Raw genomic sequence first — 24,793 nt, forward strand, 5'->3', positions numbered from 1 at the left:
AGATGATCACGAGATAACTACAAAATATAACAACTAGGCAGGTTCGGTTTAGCCTTATCTCTGACTTAAACCGAACGTACAATAATATCTCGAAGATTCATTCTAGACTATTCTTAACAGCCCCCCTCAATCACACCTTGGTCAAGGTGAGGTTGCGCCTGAAGTTCTCCAAGTCTCTCACAGGTAGTGCCTTTGTAAAGCCATATGCAATTTGATCTTTAGAGGAAACAAACCTTATATCAAGAAGTTTATTTGCAACTCTTTCTCTGACAAAATGATAGTCAATCTCGATGTGCTTAGTACGAGCATAGAACACAGGATTAGCTGACAAATAGGTCGCCTCAAGGTTGTCACACCAAAGGCAAGGAATATTTCTTGTCGGTACTTGAAGTTCCTTTAACAATGATTCCAACCAAATGATTTCTACTTTAGCATTGGCCACAGACTTGTACTCTGCTTCTGTACTAGATCTCGACACAGTGGGTCGTTTCCTGGCACTCTAGGAAATCAGATTTGGACCAAAGTACACTGCAAAACCACCTGTTGATCTCCTGTCATCAATGTCACCTGCCCAGTCTGCATCTGAGAAGGCACCTAGCAAAGTAGATGAGGACTTTCCGTATGCTAATCCTGAGTTTATTGTATGCTTTATAAATCTAAGAATTCTTTTCGCCGCAGTCCAATGAACTGTTGTTGGTGCATGCAGATATTGACATATTTTGTTCACCGAAAAAGAAATATCCGGTCTTGTAATAGTCAAATATTGTAAGGCACCCACAATACTCCTATACCTTGTACTACCCTCTAGCCCAAGTGGCTCTTCATCATGAGCTGACAATTTTTCAGTGCTGGACAAAGGAGTGGGTGCTGGCTTGCAGTCTTTCATACCCACTTTGGTTAAGAGATCAAAAGCATACTTTTCTTGTGTTAGCACAATACCATCATTAATTTTCTTTACCTCTATTCCAAGGAAGAAATGCAAATCTCCCAAGTCCTTCAGGGCAAAGGTTGAGCTCAAATCCTTCAATAATGCTGATATTGCTTGCTGAGAGGAACTTGTTACAATAATGTCATCAACATAGATGAGAACAAATATAGTCACCCCAGACTTATTGAATAAGAAAAGTGAGGTGCCAGCTTTTGAAGGAATAAACCCAAGTTGTTGCAACTTTGAGTTCAGACGAGAATACCATGCCCTTGGAGCTTGTTTGAGTCCATAAAGAGCCTTGTCCAATTTGCACACATGAAAGGGTGAGTTTTTATCCTCACCTGGTGGTTGCCTCATATAGACCTCTTCTTCCAGAACACCATGAAGGAACGCGTTCTGTACATCTAGCTGTCTCAAGCTCCATCCCCTGGATACAACAATAGATAAAACAAGTCTAATAGTAGCAGCTTTAACAACGGGACTAAAGGTATCTTCGTAGTCTATGCCGTACCGTTACTTAAATCCTTTTGCTACTAATCTAGCTTTATACCTATCTATGCTGCCATCAGATTTCTTTTTAATTCTATATACCCACTTATAGTCTATAATATTTTTACCGCTGTTTCTAGGAACAAGATGCCATGTCTTGTTTTTCATGAGTGCTAAGTATTCCTCGTCCATTGCTTTTCTCCATCTTGAATCATCCAAGGCTTCTTGATCACTTTGTGGCTCACCTGTTCAGCAAAACGAGCCATATTTAATTCTGAATTTTTTTCCATACCTAACCGTGCCATCCGACGGAACAAGCGGCTTCGCAATGCCGGATTGGAGCCGTGTACGCCCTCGAACAGGAGGTGGTGGCGTTGGATCTTCAATTTCATCATTTTCCGCAGAAAATCCATCAGCCACAGAACCTGTTGTTGCATGCAAATCCACCGCAGGAACTGGCGACGTGGGAATCGAGTGGTGGCTCCCCCGGTTGGTTGATGTATGGGCCGGTTCGCAGGAGATCCGCGGCTGCATGTCGCGCGTGGACGTTGCCTCCCCCGACAGCATGCGGCGCATGGGTGAGGCCCCTGGCCCAGGTGACGTGGCAGGTTGGTGTTGGTGCGGGGGCGAGGCCCCTGGCCCAGGCGACGTGGCGGGCTGGTGTTGACTGCCCCCGCCGCTGTGCCCTGCCTCCGGTGCAGGCGAAGCAGCACGGGATCCAGCGCCAGAATCAGCAGGGTATCGGGCGCCCGGATCTTCTCCGGACGGAGCGCCTCTGTCCTCTAGCGCCGCATGTGATATAGGGCTATGTGTCTCCATATGTGCACTATTTTGTGCCAAATTTTCACCTGTGTAACTGTCATCAAATCCTGCATCATCTGAAGAAGGTGGATTAGTAGTACTACCTCTCTCTCAGTTTATAGGGCGTGCGCGTATCTCTAGGTCGTCAATTTGACCAACCTAATACAAGTCATATATTACAAAAAATATACCAACATAAACTTTGGAGTTTCTACTTTCAAAAGGTATAATTTTTGTGTTATATGGTTTATATTAGGGTGATAAAATTGACAACCTAGCTATACGCACAGGACTTGTAAACTGAAACGGAGGTAGTACGAGACACTGCCATAATTTGGTCATCTCCATTATTATCCCCGTGATCAAAGAAATGTGTGGGAGATAGATGATCAGGAAGGAGGAAAATTTCATTGCGTAGAAGGGCTCCTGCGTTTGGATGGAGAGAAGCGAACGGGAACACGTTTTCATCAAAAACAACATCTCTGGAAATATAGATACGTCCGGTGGACACATCAAGACATTTGACTCCCTTGTGACGGGGACTATATCCTAAGAAAACACATTGTTTGGAGCGGAATGAGAGTTTCCTATTGTTATATGGTCTAAGATTTGGCCAACAAGCACAACCAAATACTCGAAGAGAATAGTAGGAGGGCTTTTTGTGGAAGAGTCGTTCATAGGGAGTTTCAAAGTTGATAGCACTACTTGGAAGGAGGTTGATAAGATATGTTGCAGCAAGAAAGGCTTCGTCCCAAAATTTTAGTGGCATGGACGAGTTGGCAAGCAAAGCAAGTCCAACTTCAACAATATGGCGATGCTTTCTCTCAGCAGATCCATTCTGCTGATGAGCATATGGACATGAAACATGATGGGCAATGCCGAGTTTCTGGAAAAACGGCTTTAGTTTCTCGTATTCGCCACCCCAGTCCGATTGGACAGCGAGAATTTTTGCATTAAATTGTCGTTCAACATGTGCTTGGAAATTTTGGAAAACTTGGATTTTTTTCTTAATAAGATAAATCCACAAAAATTTGGAATAATCATCGATGAAGCTAACATAGTATTTATATCTACCAACAGAAAGAGGGGCATCTCCCCATACATCAGAAAAAATTAACTCAAGAGGTTTAGTAGATACATTAGTAGAAACTGGATAAGGTAATTGGTGACTTTTTGCACGTTGGCATGAGTCACACACCGACTCATTATTTGGCTCCCCATGATGAGAGAGTTTATTGCCCCCACTACCGGAATAACCCTATATGCCTACGGCCTTATCTATGCCGACAGCTTTTTGTCGGGGCCGTCGTCATACCTCAAGCTACGCCGACGGCCTGGGAAAAGCCGTTGGCATAGAGAAGCCGTCCGCATACCTCCATCTATGCCTACGGCAGCCGTAGGCATAGTTTGGCCGTCGGCATATATCGATCTATGCCTACGGTAGCCGTAGGCATAGTTAGGCCGTCGGCATAGATGTGGCCCGGGTGGCTCAGGGACAAACGGTGGGCTGACGCTGTCAAATCTATGCCGACGGCCCTGACAGCGGCCGTCGGCATAGATATTATCTGCATTTTTTTATTAGGAGCTGCCACGTGGCAGAGCTATGCCGACGGCAAAGCCGTAGGCATAGTTTTCCATCTATGCCGACGGCATGGCCGTAGGCATAGATATTATTTGTTTTTATTTTAAATTATTTTTATTTTTAAGTTAAAATTTGTTTAATTTAAATCTAACTTTTCTAAACTTAAACATACAGAAATTATACATCGATTTAGGGTAGAATTTTCCATAGATTATGAATATCCAGTTTGTTTTTGTTTTTGAGTATGTTAGAAATGTGGCCTCCTGTACTTTTGCATATATGTCCTTATGCTTTGTGAAAATCATAAGTAATTGATACTTGGGTCGATTTTGACAAATTTTATATGGGTTTTTATCAGAATCTTGAAAGGATTCTGTGCTATACTAACTTAAATCATGTTTGCTTCAGATTTACAGAAAACACCCTTTGTTTTGACTTTTTTTGTATATTTGTCATTCCTTGCCCAATCGAGACAAATTTTATATCTACATCCATCAGATTCTTTCAAGGATTGTCGTGGCGGGTGCAAACCCCCGGCAACTAGCTCAGGAGTGTGACCCTTCATGGACGCCTGATGCCGCTATCACTTGGAGGGAGGAAACGGCCATGTCGGGTTGACACGAAAGGAATCTTATGGTGGGTTTGGCCCAGACCTTGTTCTCAAGTGTTCCTATGGGCCGACCTATCACAACCAGGTGAAAACTTCCATTGGTCAAAGCTCGTCCGGTGAAAGTCAAAGGCATAGATTTTCGGGTCAACTTGTCCAGGGTTAGGCCGACCGGGGGCCTTCGGGGGAGGGGTAGCAATGCCACCAGAGCATCGCACCGAGTCCTCATACATGTCGAAAGGTGTGGTGCCATGTCTAAAGAGGCAATACGTGGCTCCGGTGTGAGGTTCGACCTCATGAACGACGATGAAATCGAAGTAATCCTTCTGCGGTTTTGGTGTTGCATGAATATTCCTGAACACTTGGAGCGTAATCAATTCATGAGATTTTTACACAGTGCAGACACATATGATATAATATGCATGTCAATTTCTTATATTTTTGTAAGATGCAGGAGTATGTGAAAAAAAATCCCCCACCATGGATTGTTTTCCGCGTGTCTACAAGTGTGGTCGGGGGCCTTTGGGGGCTAGCTATGCCACCAAATCTTGCACTGGGTCCTCTTACATGTCTGGAATTGTGTTGTCAGGTGCAAACAAACGACATTCGGCTCCCGGAGTGTGACCCCCTTCACGAAAGGCGCTGCCGCCGGCACTTGGAGGGGGGAAATGGTCGCATCGGGTCGACACGAGGGGGGTACGCTAGTCGGTTGGGCCCAAACCTTGTTCTGAAATGTTCCTATGGGCTGACCTGTCACAACCAGGTGGAAAAGTACGTTGGTCAAAGGCCGTCCAGTAGAAGTCAAAGGCCTAGATCTTCGGGTCAATCGGGCTAGGATTAGGCCGGTCAAAGCACCCCCATGACGAGCCCCTCTGCACTCCTCTGTTCTGCCCTTTTCCTTGTATAATGATGCTTCACATTGCTTGATATGAATGTGATTTTGGTCAATCTTCACTTCCGCCTAGCCAGCTAAAAGAAACGTGTGTTTGTTTATGTATGCTATAACAAATCACGTACGTGTATGCTAGCTAAAAGAAGCAACCAAGCTAGTAGCTTAATTGATATACAGGAAACTAGCTAGATGTGCGTCTCTAACAATGTGTTCATCTGGCCGCTCTCAGGTACCGTTTGAGTGCGCCAATTAGTTCGGCCAGCTTCTATGATTTATTCTGATAGTTGCTGGAGTGCTTCTATTTTTGAAAAATTCGACGCAACAAAAAAATGTTAATCAGTCCGCTCTCTCAAAGTCAAGTTTGGGCTGCTGCATATGAATGGATTTTTTCTCAGTTTGGGAGCTAGGTACTGGTGGAGTTGGTATATCCATAGATAGCATACACTTGCGCATTTTTTGAGTTCTTCTGTTGCGAATGAAAACAACCATCATGGATCTCCTATGTTTTCAAGCAGCTTGCTTCTCCATGTATGTCTTATGCAGCATATTCGCAGGAGGGAGGGACGTCCATGGATTGGACTACAAGGATTGGATGCAAACCAATGCACAGGAGGAGGAGAGATGCAAGCCATGCCATGACCTGAAGGTCCCTGCCGTGAACCCCTTCCCCTTCACGTGTATAATCATGCTCAACATATGATTTTTTTAATCTTCAATTCAGCCTAGCTAGCTGTTGTAGTACTTGCTTGTCTCCTTCCAAATGTTGCCCCAGTCCATTGAGTTTCTTATTGCTCCAGGTAGTACTGCTATTTTCTGCTCTGCGATTTGACATGCATGGTTCCAGGCTCTCAGTCTACCACTTTTGTTGTTGTGATGTCGAGCTCTGCTTTCTTTATTATCACGAGTTGCAAAATTAGTAGGAAGTAAACTTTTGTCAACTTGTTGGCTGAACCAATGGAACTACTGTTATTGATTTGTCGCTCAACTAGTTCTCTAATGATTGGATCGAATGATGGCATGAACCTACTGTTATCATTGCAATTATCTTGGTCTTATAGATGTTATTGTTCCTGTCATATATCACATGCTACTTTCTTTATTAGTTGGCTGCTGGTTCTATTTGTTCATATGTATAAGTGCTAATGTTTCTTTGTTATATTATAAAGGATATAGTCCTTCATTTGTATATAGTTGTAACTCTCTTATTGATCAACATATACTGATTCATCTCTTTACTGCAATTACTCTAGTTCATGATTTGCTCCCGTAGTGGTATAAAATAATAGTTTCTCTTTCAACCTGGTACTGTGCTTGATATATACTAGTCTTTATCTAAATACCATCTATTGGTATTTCTTGTATGGTTTAGTACATCATCTACTGGTGGTTTAGTTGTATAATGTACAGGACATAGTCCTGATGGTTGCATGTAGTGATACTACCTCTGTTTCAGTTTACAAGTCCTGTGCGTATACCTAGGTTGTCAATTTTATCACCCTAATGTAAACTATATAACACAAAAATTATATCTTTTGAAAGTAGAAACTCTGAAGTTTATGTTGGTATATCTTTTATAATATATGACTTGTATTAGGTTGGTCAAATTGACAACCTAAAGCTACGCGCACGCCTTGTAAACTGAGAGAGAGGTAGTAATTCTTTCTTTGCATTAGCTATTTCATATGTTTCAGATGATTTAGATGCATGCTTATACTCCTATCTATACCAGGTGCATGTGTTGTGCTTGTGTACCTATATACAGAATAGTACCCATGTGTAAATGGGTGTATGTGTTCTGCTTATAGTAGACGTTTAGTAAATGTGCTATCAATGGCCTATTTCTTCTTGCAGGTTATGGACTATATCTTTCCTTGCTAATTCCCTCTCTCTTAAATCTGATTTGAACAGATGCTACACTGGTCTCTTCACTTTCTTTCTCTCCTACTCTCACTGATAAGAACAGGTGCTCCTTAATCTTGCCATGCCAATGATGGTGTCCTGAGGCTCTCATCGTTACTTAACAACAGATGCTGCACTACTTGATCCAATGATGCAATAGTCCTAGCACTACTAGGCTGCCTGAGGACAATCCCTACTTCAAACCCTACCTCTGGGCTAGTTGATTAGTAGTGGGTTAGTTGGATTTCATCTGAAAACTAACCCAAGCTTAATTGAGGGATCCCCTAATCATGGAGTTAGTGCTAGTTTGAGTTGATCTTTGGGTTTGGCTTTGATTTATACTTTGCTGGCTCTACTTCTGTCTTGGTTATTGGCTCCATTTAACAGTGTTGGCTCTCTTCTACTGTTTCTTTGATCAACTTAATCTGATTGGGGTTAGACTAATGTTTCCAAACTCCTAAGTGCTAGCTCCTACAGCAAAGGCATTTTGCTAAGGGGAATGCTACATTTAAACCTTGATCAAGTTTTTCCTGTTTGTTCTTTCTTGTTTTGCAGGTTGATGAACTGGAAGAAAGAAGCAGAAGATGAAGAACTAGATAGTTTAGTATAGGTTTAGTGTAGGACCTTTTCCTTTCTTCTTTATTTCTTTTTCCTCTAAGTGTAATTCCTGAATGCTTGTAATTGACATTTATATTAATAAAGTCTATTGTTTATTACTCAGACCAAATAATTGTAGCGTTCCATATATTGTGAATATAGCTTCTTTTATTCACTTTTTGCAATATAACTTGTTTTATTTATTCATCAATATAGATTTGCATATATTCCTACAGCAAAGCCCTAGGCATAAATGCCATGTGGTAGCTCCTAGCCGAGGACTATGCCTATGGCAAAGCTGTCGGCATAGATCATCTATGCCTACGGCTTTGCCGTAGGCATAGTACTCAGCCAGGAGCAACCTTGAGCTGCCACGTGGCAGGACTATGCCGACGGCAAAGCCGTAGGCATAGTTTCGCCATGTGGCAGCTCCTGGTTGGTTGGACTTAGCGACGGCGCCGTCAGCTGCCGTCTCGTCCTTTTTTTTGCCGACGGTGAAACTATGCCGACGGCTGTACGGAAGCCGTCGGCATAGCTGCCTATGCCGACGGCTTTAGTACACCGACGGTCTGACAAGAGTACGCTGACGCATTCTATGCCGATGGGGATATGCCGACGGCAGCCGTAGGCATAGGCCTATGCCGACGGCATTGTGGCCTATGCCGATGGCCTTGGGCCGTAGGCATAGCTGCTGATTCCGGTAGTGCCCTAAGCACACGTTGAACTATTGAAGAGGATGGATGACCAAGTCGATCGTGCCACCGTGATGAAGATATTTTGATGGCACCGTATGCATGTTTATTCGACGTTCTAGAAGAGATCAATGGATAGAGTCCTCCTCTACACCCTTAATGAAAAAGAAATAAGGCCAAAACTCAATATAAACATGATTGTCAAGAGTAAGCCGATGAATAGAAAGAAGGTTTTGTGAGGCGGTGGGAACATGCAGAATATTGTTTAGATGAAAATTGTGATCTTGGGACTTGACAATGGAATGTCCAATATGGCTAATGCTCATACCTGTACCTTCAGCAGTGTAGACTTGATCACCACCACGATACTTGTCGCGGGTGGTGAGCTTCTCGAGCTCGCCGGTGATGTGGTTGGTAGCACCACTGTCCGCATACCAGTTGGTATCTATCCCGTAGGAGTATGTTGTTGCAAATGCTCCCACCTTCTCTTCTGGAAGGTAGTCCTTGGTGAAGCGGTACCAGCACTCCATGGCGATATGGCCCGACTTGCTGCAGATCTGACAGCGCGGGCTGTTGTCGTTGCGGAAGCCACCACCGTTTGGTCCTGGGCCGCCTGGTCCTCCCGGTTCTCCTGGCGCTGCCGTTGCCGTTGGTGTAGCCGCGACCTTGGCCATTAGTGCCACGACCGCCGCTTCTTCCACGGGACGCCCCACGTCCACGCTGATAGCCGCGCCCGCGAGCAGCAGCATTAGCGGAGGACTTGAATCCACCGCTGCTGCCGGAGCCTTGGAATAGCTCCATCCTCTGATCAAAATTCGCCATCTGCGAGTACAAGCCGTTGAGAGTGATGGGTTCAGGGCGAGCATCAAGAGCAGATACCAGAGGATTGTAGTCGAGGTCGAAGCCGGCCAGGATGAAGGAGATGAGTTCATCGTCTTGCATGGGTCTCCCGGCAGCCGCAAGCTCATCGGCAAGCGACCGCATGCGGGCGAAGTAGACGGGGACGGACTGATTGCCCTTTTCTGCGTTGGTGAGGGCGATGCGAAGGTTGTTGACGCGGGAGCGGGACTGCGAGGAGAACATGTTCTTCAACGCAGTCCAGGCTGAGTGCGCCGTCTCGACAGAGACCATCTGCGTCAGGACTTCCTTGGAGACGGAGTTCAGCAGATACGCTAGCACCTGCTGGTCCTGGATGACCCAGGTCGCGTGCAGCGGGTTAGGCGCGTCCGTGGGCTTGCCCTCCTTGTCGACGAGAAATTTTTCTGGTTCAGGAGTGGATCCATCAAGGTATCCATGGAGGTTAATTAGCTCCTCGGACCTGAGGAAGAAACTGGGTCTTCCACAGAAGGTAGTTTTCTCGGGTAAGTTTCTCCGTGATTTGGCTGGTGAGGGGGTTGATTGCAGCGTGGGATGAGGAGGCCATGGCTATGGAAAAGGAAAGCTAGATGTATTTGGAAGGAAGGCTCTGATTACCATGTAAATATGGAAGCGTTTCAACCTACCGTAGTAGGCCGTGGGTTACGTGTTTATATAGGATCAGAAAAGCCCTAGATCACGGCATATACAAGGAAACTTGGAGTACAAGATGATCACGAGATAACTACAAAATATAACAGCTAGGCAGGTTCGGTTTAGCCTTATCTCTGACTTAAACCGAACATACAATAATATCTCGAAGATTCATTCTAGACTATTCTTAACACCGAAATCCATGAGAGTTATCCGGCCAATATTCGTAAGCATTGTTTCATTGTATCATTGAAACTCGCATATTTATACAGTTGGCTATTCAGTATTTGAACAAGTGTAGAGCAAAATCATAAAGAACTACATGAAGTTCTAGCAGAGTATGTATATAGCTGGCTGAGTATTGGAGTGTGTGTAGAAGACAAAACTATATAGAAAGCAGAGTCAGTGACAAGATATGGCTGGCCATATAATATATCACAATTTAACGGGCAACGTCTAAAAAGATGAGTACTACTACGTTTGAAATGACTTAAAAAACTTACATTAAAGGGCCCTGAGTGCATCTTAATGTGCGGTTATGATTTTTTTTAATGATCTTTACATTTTTTATCGATGTTTCAAATTCTCAAAGGAAGGCTAGCTGAGCGTTATGAGGGAGACACAGTAATGCTTGTTTTCTCAATTCCTTTGTTAACCATGTATGGCCTCTTTGGTTCATACGGGAACTTGGTAAAACCGTATAAATGGAGGATTTTCCATTTTGGGGTACTATGTATTTGTCTGGTTCAAATGCATGGATGGATAGACCAAACAAGAAATGGAGGAAATTTTCTCTTGATCTCAATTTCAAATAAAAAAACATAGGGAGTTTAAAATCCACATGGACCACTTTTTAGAGGTCATACACACATGAAATACAAAAACAAGATCTTTAGTGTCATAATAAAATACTAATTATATCTTCTCATATGGTGTCTTTAATTTGTCTATGTGATATTAATGTTTTTATATTCATGTGAACCAACATCTAAATTTGTAAAATTATCGTGTTTCCTAAAACTCTACTCTATTTGGTTGCATGCCACACCATTCCTGTCATATTCTTGTGTTTTGCATATTCATATTACAGCATATGAAGCACCTCAACCGTGAGTCGGGCGAGCGTGCCATTGGCGCCACCACACCGGCGGTGCACACTGCCTCAACGAGGGCCGCTTAGGAAGGAGTCCGGGTGGCGCACCTGTCGTGGCTCAACCGAAATGATGTCGCACGGTTGCGCTTGACGAAGAGCGGCCACCCTCCAGCTGAAGCACCACTAGGTGGTCTGCCTGTAATCGACTGAGGAAGGTGTGTCTTTAAGCATCCAGAAGATTGTGAAGGCGTGTTTGATCCATTCGTCGAGAGCTGCCAAGCCCGGTCATCTTCTGATTCATCTTGACCGCCCAATAGTGTTAGGTGCACACTAGCACTAATCCTCTTCCTCTCACGGCGGATTACTCGCAGGAATTTGGCTACACAATCTTGGGAAAGAAGAAGTTCACAGAGAGGAGAAGAGATACAGGTTACAACCTTTTCTTTTCATTTTTGAGAATCAGACACAGGTTATAGCTAAGCTCTACAGCTGCCACCGGTCTTGCCATTGATCCTAGCCGGGATGCCTCCTTTCCGAACCAAGCCCGCTACTTATGCAGCGTTGGAGGCTTGTCACTTGTCTTCCTTGTTGTACATGTACGAGTCCCACTACGGGCCTGAGGACTTGTGATTAATTGGCCAGCCAGCCTGTTGGGTTTGCAGGTCAGGTCAAAGAAGGATGCAGAAGGGTGTTGGAGCGTTGCTGCTGTTCAGGTCAAAGAAGGATGCAGAAGGGTGTTATTTGCCAACAGCAAGTCACTGAATCTATGTGCATAGCACAAGCCCGTGCTCGTGGTACCGTTGCCTACCATTCCTATCACCGTACAAATTTTCTAGTCAATGCCATTGAGCAATGTTATTAAAGTGTACAACTACCATTCTAGAGAAAGAGGCAGCAACAAAAACTCTATTTATATAAGAGTAGTATATGCTAGAGAAGAATACAGACTCTGTGTAAAGAGGCTGAACTCTGCCCATGTCTGAGAGTTGGCTCATCCAGTTATTTCATTTACTATGGGCATGATTGGTTAAAAACTTGAATTTAATGGTGAGCAGAGAAGGTACGTAAGAAGAGCTTTTTTACGATGATTGGGTTAGTACTCGGAGTACTTAGCAGTACTTACATGTCTGATCACGTTTGATTTTTATTAGCCGTCAGATCTTGCGGGGAATTTTAATTGATTAAATTTAATATGTTAATTGCAATAAGGGCATAATGGTCCAGGGGGAAATATCTTTTCTTGAACCGATCACCTGAGGACCAGATCCATCTCTACTCGATCCAGTTCAGAATCCTCCTCCGATCTATTCATCGCCGCTCGCCGCTCCTGACCTTCTCCGTCCTCGACCTGCCCGGCGAGAGGAATAAATTCATCGTCCTCGTCCTCCACCCAACCAACCCTAGCCCCCCACGCCGTCACTGAAGAAGAAGAAGGCCGGATCTGCGCCGGCTGAATCGGCTGCGACCGCGGCGGGCGATCCCATCTCTTCGCGCGTACCATCCTTAAGGTATGAATTCGGCTTGGCGTTCTGCTCGTTCTCTTGACCGTTGCGCCCCTCCACCGTGCATGCAGTACAACCTCAACCCCACAAGATCCGGGTACGGACTAGAACAACGAATGGAAAGCTTCATCGTGGCATAGTTTCTCTTGAGCTAATCGCATCATGTTTGTTTAAGTAAGATGTTGAGGGCATTGCTTACTTCCTTTGGTACCGCAGAAAAAAGTGACTTACTTGACGTTTGAGATGAGATATACTAAAGGAAGATGAGATACTGGTTCCATAGTTCACTTAATTTAGTCTATTAAAGTCATCATCACTTTAGGTTTGCATAGTGCATGAAATATAGTTTAAAGGAAGATGAGATACTACTTGTTGGACGTTGATGATTGGTTTCCCTCACATGTCAAACGAGCAAAGTCTTTTCCATGCACTTGTCTTTGCCTATGAGCTATTTTACACCTGCAACATTGATAAACAGAAAGATGTTGATGATTGGTTTCCCTCACATGTCATATGCAGGAAGACATGGCGTATGCAAGTGATGAGAGTATGTTCGAGTATCTAAATGTTGTCAGCAAGATGTTTGATAGTGAGGCTGAAGGCTATGAATTCTACAACAAATATGCTCTTGAAAAAGGTTTTAGTGTGAGGAAAAGCTACGTTGAGTGGGATGGATCCAACAAATACATAATTTTAAGGAAAATTGTGTGTAGTCGTCAAGGGTTTCGCGAAGAGAAGCACATGAAAAGAAAGATGGAAGATAGAAAGAGGAGGCCACGAAGTTTAACTCGTGTTGGGTGTAATGCTAAATTGGTCATTACGAGACAGGAGGAAACCGGTCGGTGGTTTGTCAAGGATTTCATCGATGAGCACAGCCATCCTCTAGCCCCACGGGATCTTTCTTGTCTGCTGCGTTCGCACAGACGAATTAGCGATGAGCAGAAAGCGGACATTGCGGACATGGAAAATGTGGGATCCGCAAAAACCGTATTATGGATATTTTGTGCTTTCAATACGGTGGATTTGATAAGGTTGGATGCATAAAGAGGGACGTTTATAATTTCTTCCATGCTAATAAGCAGGAGACAATCAGTGCCGGTGATGCTAATACGGTGATCATGCACATGATGGCGAGGCGAGAGCGAGATGTGGATTTTTTCTTCAAGTACTTGGTAGACGAGCATGGCAATCTGAAGGGACTGTTCTGGGCTAATAGTCAGTCGCGACTTGACTACGAGGCTTTCGGAGACGTCATTGTTTTTGATAGCACATACAAAACCAACAAATATAATCTGCCATTCGTGCCATTTGTCGGGTTGAATCACCACCGCAACACTGTTTTTTTGGCTGTGGTATAATTTCTCATGAAACAAGCCAGGCATACGAGTGGATGTTGCGGACCTTTTCTGATTGCATGGCACAGAAGCATCCGATATCTGTGATCACAGATGGGGACCTTGCAATGCAGAGAGCAATAAGGGTGGTCTGGCTAGACTCAAACCATAGACTATGTATATGGCACATTCAACAGAACATTGTACGCCATCTGCATGATGACGACGTAAAGGAGGAATTTAAATCTTTCATTTATGATACTTCTTCCATTGAAGAGCATGAGATAAAATGGATACAATTCTTACAATGGAATAAAGTAACCAGTGAGGAGTCTTGGCTGCATCAGATGTATCAGATGAGAAAGTTGTGGTGTGCTCCATATCTTGAGGGGCGTTGTTTCCTAGGATTGAGCAGCAATCAGAGGAGTGAGAGCTTGAACTCTGTGCTACATACGCATCTTGAGGGTAAGATGTCGTTGTTTGAAATGCTAGAGCACTATGAGCGTTGCCTTGCGTCGCGACGGATTAACGAAGCTCTCCATGACGTCGAAGCCTTGTAGCCCGTTCCATTTACAGAGGAAAATGCTTCGCCGCTTAAGAAACATGCCGCAACAGTTTTCACACCTAGTGTCTTTAAGATGGTCTTATGGAGCATAGATGCTGTCAGCAAATGTCAGATCAGAGAGATACTAGATGGATCAGAAGATTCCACTTATGTTGTGTCCAAGCAGGAAAGAATGGATAAAAAGTTTGGAGTGCGCATTGAAGAGCAAGGAGGTCTTTTGCACAGGGTGAGTTGTTCTTGCCGTAAGCTGGAATGCGCAGGCACACCATGTTCCCACATTTTTTACATATTGGGGATTTTAAAACAAACAATTCTGCCGGTTGTTGCGTTCCCACTAGGTGGACTATGAATGCAAAATGTGCATACGCACCTACCAGAAAAAACCAGATGTATGACTATTCGGTAAGCCTGCAGAGGTACCGCGAGTTGCGGAATTGTAGTCACGCCGCAAGTTTCAAGGCATGCCACTCTGATGAGGGCTATCACCATCTAAAGATGCTTTTGCAAGCACAACATCATGGCAAGCAATCAAGTTTTGAACAAGCTGACAGCAAGGACTCAACTAATGTTCAGCATAACAGCATTAGGTTTGGCCCGTTGATGCCACACTCGGAGAAAGTTGATAAGGTTCTGGATCCCGTGCATGTGCCAGGACGAGGTGCACCAAAGAAAAGGCTGCAGGCAAAGACAAAGAAGTCAAGATCACAGAATATCTGTGGCTATTGCAAGAAACCAGGTCACAATCGACGTAAATGCGCTAAATTGCTAGAGGTACGAAATATGTTCATATTTATTTTTTGCATGTGTTTTGCACATAATTATGTCCATGTGATTTATTGTATTCTTCTGTGTAGGATCTCGAGGCTGAACTGTGATATCTACATACAGCATGAACCGACGATGAGCCAGAGAACGTCGTGTGCCATTCAGCTTTGTGTGACGTGGTCTTTACATTCTATTTCATCGTGACAGTAATTTAGTGAAGTGCGGTTGTACTGCCATGTTACTGTATTAGTTCGACATCTTTCGTTTCCATTTTCTGTGTGTATCATTTGATGTCCAAATTTAAGAATGATGATGTATTTCGAACAGGAATAAGGGCTAGCATGGAGCACTTGTTATTGTCGAGTAATAATTATTGTGATGTATTTCTGCACGCACACACGGCCGCCAGACGGATCTCCCGCGCGATCCCACGGTCTGCATGGCTGGCTCGGTGCGTGTCCATCATTTAGGCGAGACTACCGACGCCATGCATGCATGGCAGGCCGTTTTCCTACGTCGACCCAAACACCGGCCCATCCGAGGTTGCAGCTCCGGACGGCCCACGTCTCGTACGATCTCGCACGTTGTTTTCGTCTAACTAAAAATAGTCCCACCTCGCCCCTCGAGCAGCTCCTTTACCTGCTTAAATACCTTCATCGAGGTGATTTTAGCAAGCGTTGGTCCTCATTATAGGATGACTATGATTCTTCATCCTTACTATGGTTGTCATGCATATTCTTCATTTAGAGAGCAATAATGACTGACATATTTTTTAAATAAGTGGGGCCCATTGGGGTGTGCTTGGAAATCTTTGAGAAACCTCCATGCACGTTCATCTTCGCTGCATGCAAATCGGGCGGCAACCGCTGTGCCAGTAGCTGTCAAGGCCTTGATGAATCACTGTTCACATGCAGGTCCCCGACTCTTGCATGCAGGTCCCCGACTCTTGCATGTAGGTCCTCAAGTCTTGCATGCAGGTCCCGACTCTTGCATGCAGGTCCCGACTCTTGCATCCCGGAGGGTGTGTACAACTCTAGCTTGTTCTTGCCAACACTACTAGGAAAAGGCATGCTAGTGGCGCACCGATTTTGCCTTCTAATGGCGCACTACTGGTGCGGCACTGGATATTGTTTTGGCTGATGTTGTTTTGGTGCCATTTTGGATGGCTGCAGTGACTGTTTTGGTGCCATTTTTGATCTCCTAATATGGTTGCAGTGATCATTAATTTTAGAGCAAAATATGGCTGTTATTTTTTTTTGTTTTGTTTCAGAAACAGGAGAAACCAAAGGGTCCACGCCTCCCCTCCAGAGTTTTCGAGGGCCAAAGGGCAGGACGTTTGAGTTTTGGAGGCAACTCCCCACGTCTCCCCTCCACTGGCAACTCCCCATGTCTCCCCTCCACTGGCAACTCCCCACGACCACGACGCAGGTAACTCCCCTCCTATTCCATTGCCGCTCCATCTTCCTCCCTCTGCCTCCCTCCTCATTCCATTGCCGCTCCATCTTCCTCCCTCTGCCTCCACCATCAAGCAACTCCCATCTGCCTCCACCATTGCTGGCCAGGAGGGCAATGGCGGAGGAATCGTGGAGCAACTCCCCTCCATCTGCCAAGAGAATGGCGGAGGCATCGTGGAGCAACTCCCCTCCGTCTGCCAAGCATCACCGTGGTGAGGCGTCTGGCAAGGAGCCGCTGGTGGTCGACGACGACGTTCCGGTCCCCGGGCAGAAGCAGGACTACACCGTGCCGCTCATGGTTGATATCCACCTAAAGGAGAAGCTGGATATCGTATGCACCAGCAATCCAGACGAAGCCGACAAGAGGATCCGCGACATGAGGAGGAGGCTCGGCGGCATGGTTTCTCGGTCGATCGGCGTTGATGTCGAGTATACCAGGGAAGACGAACCTCCGCAAATGGCTGCAGTTCTGCAGTTATGCGTGGAGGATCTCGTCCTGGTATACCACATCACCGCGGCAACCAAATGGTAAAAACATCCAGTTCTGAAGTTTCTGAAGTTCTGAAGTTTCTGTCTAATTAGTAGTTTCTGAAGTTTCTGAAGTAGATGCAATAGTTCTGAAATTTTGAAGTAGATGCAATACTAGTTCTGAAGTTCTGAAGTTTCTAAAGTTCTGAAGTTTCTGTCTAATTAGTAGTTTCTGAAGTTTCTAAAGTAGATGCAATAGTTCTGAAGTTTGGAAGTAGATGCAATACTAGTTCTGAAGTTCTGAAGTTTCTGTCTAATTAGTAGTTTCTGAAGTTTCTGAAGTAGATGCAATAGTTCTGAAGTTCAGAAGTAGATGCAATACTAGTTCTGAAGTTCTGAAGTTTCTGTCTAATTAGTAGTTTCTGAAGTTTCTGAAGTTTCTGAAGTAGATGAAATAGTTCTAAAGTTCTGAAGTAGATGCAATACTAGTTCTGAAATTCTGAAGTAGATGCAATACTAGTTCTGAAGTTTCTGTCTAATTAGTAGTGTCTGAAGTTTTTTAAGTAGATTAATTTGATGCACCAGATTAATTTGATGCAGGACCAAGGAACTCCGCCCGCTCTTGCAGGAGAAGAAGCTGTACACCTTTGTTGGCTTCTCCATTCGAGGTGACAAGGAGAAGCTGAAGTTGTCTGGTTTGGAGATCAACCCCGACAAGTACGTCGACATCCAGCGCAAATGGAGGGTTCCAAACAATGGAAAGAAGTGGCAGTCTTTGGCTGAGTTTGCAGGCAGCCTCATCCACCCATCCTACAAGGAAATGAAGGGGAAGACCAACAAGAAATTGGACCACAAACGATGGGGGGACAGCCCACTGCCAGACAACCTCATCGAGTACGCAGCGAAAGATGTGTACATCACCTACGAGGCATGGAAGAAAATCGAAACCGTCAAAGAAGGTTTGGAGCAATGGCAAGAGGTGGGGGATCATTGGGATGACCCCTACTACTGGGGATATTGAGTTGTTTGTTGTATTATGTGTCTCAGTTTGTAGTTATGTGGTTGAACAAGTTTGCTTTTGTTATGTTGAACAACTTTGCTTTTGTAATGATGAACAAGTTTGCTTTTGTTAAGTTGAACAAGTTTGCTTTTGTAATGATGAACAAGTTTGCTTTTGTTATGTAGTTATGTGATTGTTATGATGCTGGTGCAGAACACTTATGGTTGTGATGTGATGCTACTGCTATATAGTAGTGGCGCACCACATGACAGGTGCGCCATTAGTGTCCATTCCATCTATAGCCTTTTTCCTAGTAGTGCAAAATGCAGCATGATGGACTGGCTGCAATGGAAATAATGGTGACAAATGCAAAAAATGAAATATGACAAAAAAGCCCGCCTACTTGCCGCTTAAAGTTCACAATTCAACGGCCTGCATATGACTAGTAACCCAATCATTTATTGGGCCAGGATGCAGAGGCCCGTCAGATTGTGATAACAGGTAGCAAGTAGGCCCACAGGGCAGGGACGGAGACGGTTAGGCAATGTGCTGCCCGCTTTAGAAAGGAACTTGAGAGGGAAAGCTCAGCCCGCTATATAAACCGGTGCTAGCTCCGCTCGCTCGGCGAGGTGGGACTAAACTCCCTGCACCCCTGGGATGTGCCCGGCGCGACGCTCGCTTGGGCCTAATTCGGATGGGCCGTCCCACGCCAGCCTCACCCGCTGGGTCGCTGGATGGACCGTTGGGCCATCTCGTTGTCTGCGCCTGAGGCATGCATGCATGGGAATGGCGGCGACGTGGGTTTGCATGCGCGGGTGGCGGACGTGAACTTTATCTATCCGAACTATGTTATGATTTCTACCCGAAAACAAGCTCGCGTGCGACGCGCTCCCGTGCGACGCACGCCTCTCGCGTGATACGCGATTCCGATGCGACTGCGTGCCAAGTTTTATAGATGGAAACTTCTTTAGATGCAATGCCATCTCAAAAACAACTCAGAAACAACTGTATGATTGATCATAAAACACATGCATTGTTGTTCAAAGAACTGTCTCATGAATAAATTGTACCATAATTGCGAACATAGTGTGAAACAGAAAAAAATGTTTGTTTGCAACAAAATAATCCTGGTTTGAAGCTTAAACTGGTTGAAAAACAATTGAGCCTACTCCATATTGTCTTCTGCACTGCCAAAATCCAGTGACCTCTTGCGTTGCGTCGTTGGAGATTGCGTCGGGCTTGGCGACGACCCATGTGCTTCAATCTTTTTCTCTTTAACATCAATGTAACCATACAACTTAAGTTGTTCTTGGTCTTTCTCTGCCAACTCTCTAGCAAGACCCTCCATTTCTTGGATTCTCACTTCCTGTAGAAAACCATAGGAATTGTATTAGGAAGAACTCAAAAAAGACGTAGCCATAAACTAGATGCATGTAACATGTAAAATTTGAACCTCTGAATCAATGTCATCCTCGGGAAAACAACCCGTAGTTCTATTGTACACAATGTACAGGTGACATGTCTTGCTGCCATTCAGATCAGAAAGCATTTTTTGTACATCATCTGGTCCTGCAATCAAGAACATTCCTTCTGGCAGCTTCCACGCAGACCCGGGTAAGAAGTAGTACAGTTCTGCTCCCAGTTTGCAACCAAAAGTATCTCTCATTTCACTCATAATGAGATCGTAGGTCACTTTGGCGGGTTCAAAAATTCTGACTTCTGCCGGGTGTTCATCAAAGTATGCTCTCGGGACATGTGACATCTCATCATCCCTACTAACAAAAAATTCCATGACCAGCACCTAGTATCTCACATCAGAGTTAATACATTCAATGAGTAAAGGGGCAAACATAATTTTTTATGTGCATAGCAACATTGCGGCGTTGTTACCTGCTTTTGTGGAATGTATCCTTCATGTGGAGTGACTGGGGATTGTGCCATCTCAAACCTTCTCACCTTGTTATGTGGAATGTATCCTTCATGTGGTGTGACTGGGGACTCTGCCATCACAGGTTTCTTATCCTGCGTATGAAACGTCGACAGTGGGTTTACACACAAGTTTTGAAAGGTCATACCATATCTTGGGTATGCATCGTTGCGAGGTACTTACAAGGGGAGAATTGACGATATGTTGTTGGGGTGGACTGATGTGGCATTGAACGGGTGACTCTATCGCAATGTCTCGAGTGAATGGCGACTGTGCCGTCTCATGATGCTTAGCCTACATACAATCGCCGACATAAGGTTGCCACAAATTGAAGATGTTTGTATCATAGAATACGTAGGTCCTTAATATATAGAATCGGTGCGAGATACTTACAGGGGGAGAATAATTGAAGACATGTTGTCGGGGTGGCCGTGAGATCGCACGGTCTTCTAACATATGTCCTTCCAAGCGGACCTTCTCCAGCATGGCCTTATAATCCATGTCCGACCGCTCCTGTAGCAGCTTACTGTCCATATCCGCACGTGCCTGCAACACATACGCATCCATCCTGACTCGCTCTGTCTGTATAATACTGTCCACAAGCTTCCGGTCCTTCTGCAACGTTTGATGCATTTCCTTGTAGCCAAGGACAAACTTTTTTTCCATGTACTCACAGTCCCGCTTATACTTTTCTTCAATCTCAAGACGCATCTTCGCCATCTTACGGGAAAACTCCTCACGCTCCTCCTTTATCATCCTGTCCACGTATGAACGTTCTTTTTTCAGTTTCTTATCTACCTCATCGCGATCCTTTTGCACCTTCAAGTCGATCTCCCGGCGCGCTTCATGCAAAGACTTGTCGTACTCCGCACGGTTGTTATGCGCCTCTGAGACCATGGTCCCTACAGCAACACATATACCCATAGTATGAAAACTGTATCCACAACCTCATCCAACTAATTCGAAACAATACGACCGTGAAAAAATATTCAGAACCAGTTCGTACGATCAACTACTACAAACTATCAATCAAAAAGCTCTTGCATGACATCCTGTACTCGAATTACACCAGAACTACTCAACTATGGCAAAACCTGGATTTTCTAATCTCTTCGGAAATGACTTCTTGGTCGAATCAATGGAAAAAATAATCAGCACTGCAATCGAAGATGGGAGGAGCCGTGGAGGAGACCTTTTTAATCCGGCGTCGGCGTGGTCGCTTGAGAAGCGATGGCGCGATCCCGGCGATGGCTATGTGAGGAGAAACAAGGTAGATGGGGGTGGTTAGGATAGGGTAGATATGCGGTATAATGGGAAGGTATATATCCGTGATTGTAGGGTTAATTAGTTATTTTGAAGTAATGCGCTTCGATGCAAGTTTTTTTTAACGAGCGTGATCTTTTCGGGGCTTCCAAAACATGTGCACTGACCGCGGGTCCAACCACATATCACAGAAGCCCGAGCCATCGCCGTGCCCGTGCCAAGCCGCCGCCCACCATTGCCTCCCTTTCCCTTGCCCCACCAAATTGTTATTCTTCTCCGGCGACGAAGCCTGCCATCGCCGGCGGACGGTGAGAGACGAGAGATGTCCATGTCCAGTTCGGCCTCTCCGTCATCATGGCCGCGGTATGGTTCACTGCCGATGACCAGATGCCCCGACTGCCCACGCATCGCGCCACTGAAGCGTTTGACAACCATATCGGAGAAGAATGGAAACCATGGGCGGGAATTTGTGAAATGCGAGAGCAAACCAGAAGCAGGGAAGGTTAAATCTATGTTCTGTTGTGTCTTTTTGCTATGAATTCTGACCCCAGATTTATATTTATTTCCTCGGAATTGTGATTTAGGGTTTCCCTTCCCTATTTCAGAAGCTGAAAACATGCAAGCATTTTGAGTGGCTGGATGAATATGTTGAGAGGCTTCAAACGGATGGCTTAATTGATTTGCCCATTGATTTGAGGCACGAGGCAACCCTAGAGGCAGATCTGCCATCGGCGGTGGATAATAAGGGCTATGCCAATGTTCCTCTGATGGTGGCGGATGCAGAACTCAAGGTGGAATTGAAGAAGATGAACAATAACTTAAGGCAGTTGATCGATCTGAATAAGCACGCAAATCTGATGGCCGTGGGATTTTATTTTTCAATAATTGTTGTGGGATTTGTTTACTTGTTGATCATCACTCATTAGAAGTTGTTAACAAATTATTTCAGTCAGCTTCTGTATAAGCAATGTCATTTGTGCTTAATGCCTTGTATGACCAGACCAAGGAAAAGCTCATTTGTAATCTATTGGAAAGGACAAATAAAATTGAAAACTGATTTCTTGTTTCCAAAATAAAATTTGTGCTTAATGCCTTGTATGACCATATTCTGCCATGTCTTGGGGCACAACATGATGAGGCAGTTTCTGTTTGAACAACAAATTTGTTATGTTAGCAAATTTGTAACTTATTCTTCTCTAAAAAAGGAAGAGCAATAAATTCATTCCAAGAATTTGCAGAAATAATTGTCAACCCATTTTCGTTGGTAATTACGAGATATGTTTGACGCAATTAGTGGCTAACTGGTTTTTTTGAGGAATAGTGGCTACTTGGTTTGATACATGCCAAACGTTACGTTCAGATTAGTTGCATTATTTCGTTCATTTTTTACCCAAAAAATCTATACAAAGTGTTAATTGGACAATGTGAACAATGTGGCACGAAGGTTGTCGGATGGTACCGGATGGAATCCATTGTAAACCAACCCTAAACCCTAAACCCAAAAAACCAAAAAACCCTAAACCCTAAACCCTGATAACCCTACCCCCCCACCCACACACACACACACACGAAACCGTGAAAACATTCAAAATTTTGCCCCACGTGGAAACCATTATGCATGAATTCTCTATGGGGTCATGGGATGCCATGAAGAAAGTTAGGGATCATTAGTACATGTACACGCAAGTACGATCTCTGACACGCACATTTCCGGTCCCTCTACACGTACATGTAAACCAACCCAACATCGATCCGGTTCAGTGGATGGATGCATGCTCTATGTGGCACGAAGTATGTCGGCCAAGACAGTCGACAGACCAGATTGATGCTACCGGAGGGATTCCATTGTAGACCAACACTCGACCTATGTCCGGTGTGTGTGATAGGTACACTGTAAGACAAACATAGTAACGTCAACCCTAAAACCCTAAACAGTGATAACCCTAACCCCCCCCACTAAACCGTAAAAACATTCAAAATTTTGCCCCACATGGAAACCATTATGCATGCATTCTCTATGGGGTCATGGGATGCCATGAAGAAAGTTTGGGATTATACACGCAAGTACGATCTCTGACACGCGCATTTCCGGCCTAGCATGTCAACACCCCGAAAGCACTAGCTGGGTTCCTCACCTGTATGAAACCAACCCAACATCGATCCGTTCCACTGGATGGATGAATGCTCTATGTGGCACGCAGTTTGTCGGCTGAGCCAGTCAACGGACCGGATCGATGCTACCAGAGGGAATCCACTGTAGACCAACACTCCATCAATGTCCGGTGTGTGTGCTACGTCCACCGCAAGACAAACATAGCTCTGCCAACCCATAAACCCTTAAACCCTAAACCCTGATAACCCTAACCCCCCCCACTAAACCGTAAAAACATTCAAAATTTTGTCCACATGGAAACCATTATGCATGCATTCTCTATGGGGTCATGGGATGCCATGAAAAAAGTTTGGGATTATACACGCAAGTACGATCTCTGACACGCGCATTTCCGGCCTAGCATGTCAACACCCCGAAAGCACTAGCTGGGTTCCTCACCTGTATGAAACCAACCCAACATTGATCCGGTCCAGTGGATGGATGTATGCTCTATGTGGCACAAAGTTTGTCGGCCGAGCCATTCAACGGACCGGATCGATGCTACCGGAGGGAATCCATTGTAAACCAATGCTCCACCAATGTCCGGTGTGTGTGCTACGTCCACCGTAAGACAAACATAGTTCCGTCAACCCTAAAACCCTTAAACCCTAAACCCTGATAACCCTAACCCCCCCCCCACTAAACCGTAAAAACATTCAAAATTTTGCCCCACATGGAAACCATTATGCATGCATTCTCTATGTGGTCATGGGATGCCATTAAGAAAGTTTGGGATCATTAGTACATATACATGCACGTACGATCTCTGACACACGCATTTCCGGGCTTGCATGTCAACACTCAACCCTAAACCCTGATAACCCTAACCCACCCCCACTAAACCCTAAACCCTAAACCCTGATAACCCTAAACCCCCACTAAACCCTAAACACTGAACCCCTAAACCCCTAAACCCTAATAACCCTAAACCCCTAAACCCCTAAACGAGTTGACAAGATTTTCTTATTTCTTTATATCATTTATCGAAATCTCACATAACTCACGCGGCCCACCCCTCCCTAAATCCCGCGATTACAGCTCCGCATTCTAACCACCGGGCCGTCCGCACCTCCCACGACCGCTGCAAGATCAGATCAGAGACGCCGGTCGCCCACGGAATACAGGAGTCGGCGGCCACCACTCGCCGCCCACCGCCAACATGATCTGAGGGCTCGGACGTCAGTGTTCTTCTCGCCGCCTCCTCCTCGCGTGAACGCGCCGTTTTTCCTTTGCGCCGTCGACCGCGCTATAGCAGCACTTATAGTTTCCCACAC

At 45.0% G+C, this 24,793-nt stretch overlaps 1 pseudogene; it reads right to left on the reverse strand.

Moving 5' to 3' along the window:
• Window positions 1-9,293: 9,293 nt before the first annotated feature.
• On the reverse strand, window positions 9,294-9,432 carry LOC123109268 (uncharacterized; annotated as a pseudogene).
• Between the last annotated feature and the right edge of the window lie 15,361 nt (window positions 9,433-24,793).

This window comes from Triticum aestivum, chromosome 5A (assembly GCF_018294505.1).
Source record: "Triticum aestivum cultivar Chinese Spring chromosome 5A, IWGSC CS RefSeq v2.1, whole genome shotgun sequence".
In the NCBI taxonomy this organism is placed as follows: domain Eukaryota; kingdom Viridiplantae; phylum Streptophyta; class Magnoliopsida; order Poales; family Poaceae; genus Triticum; species Triticum aestivum.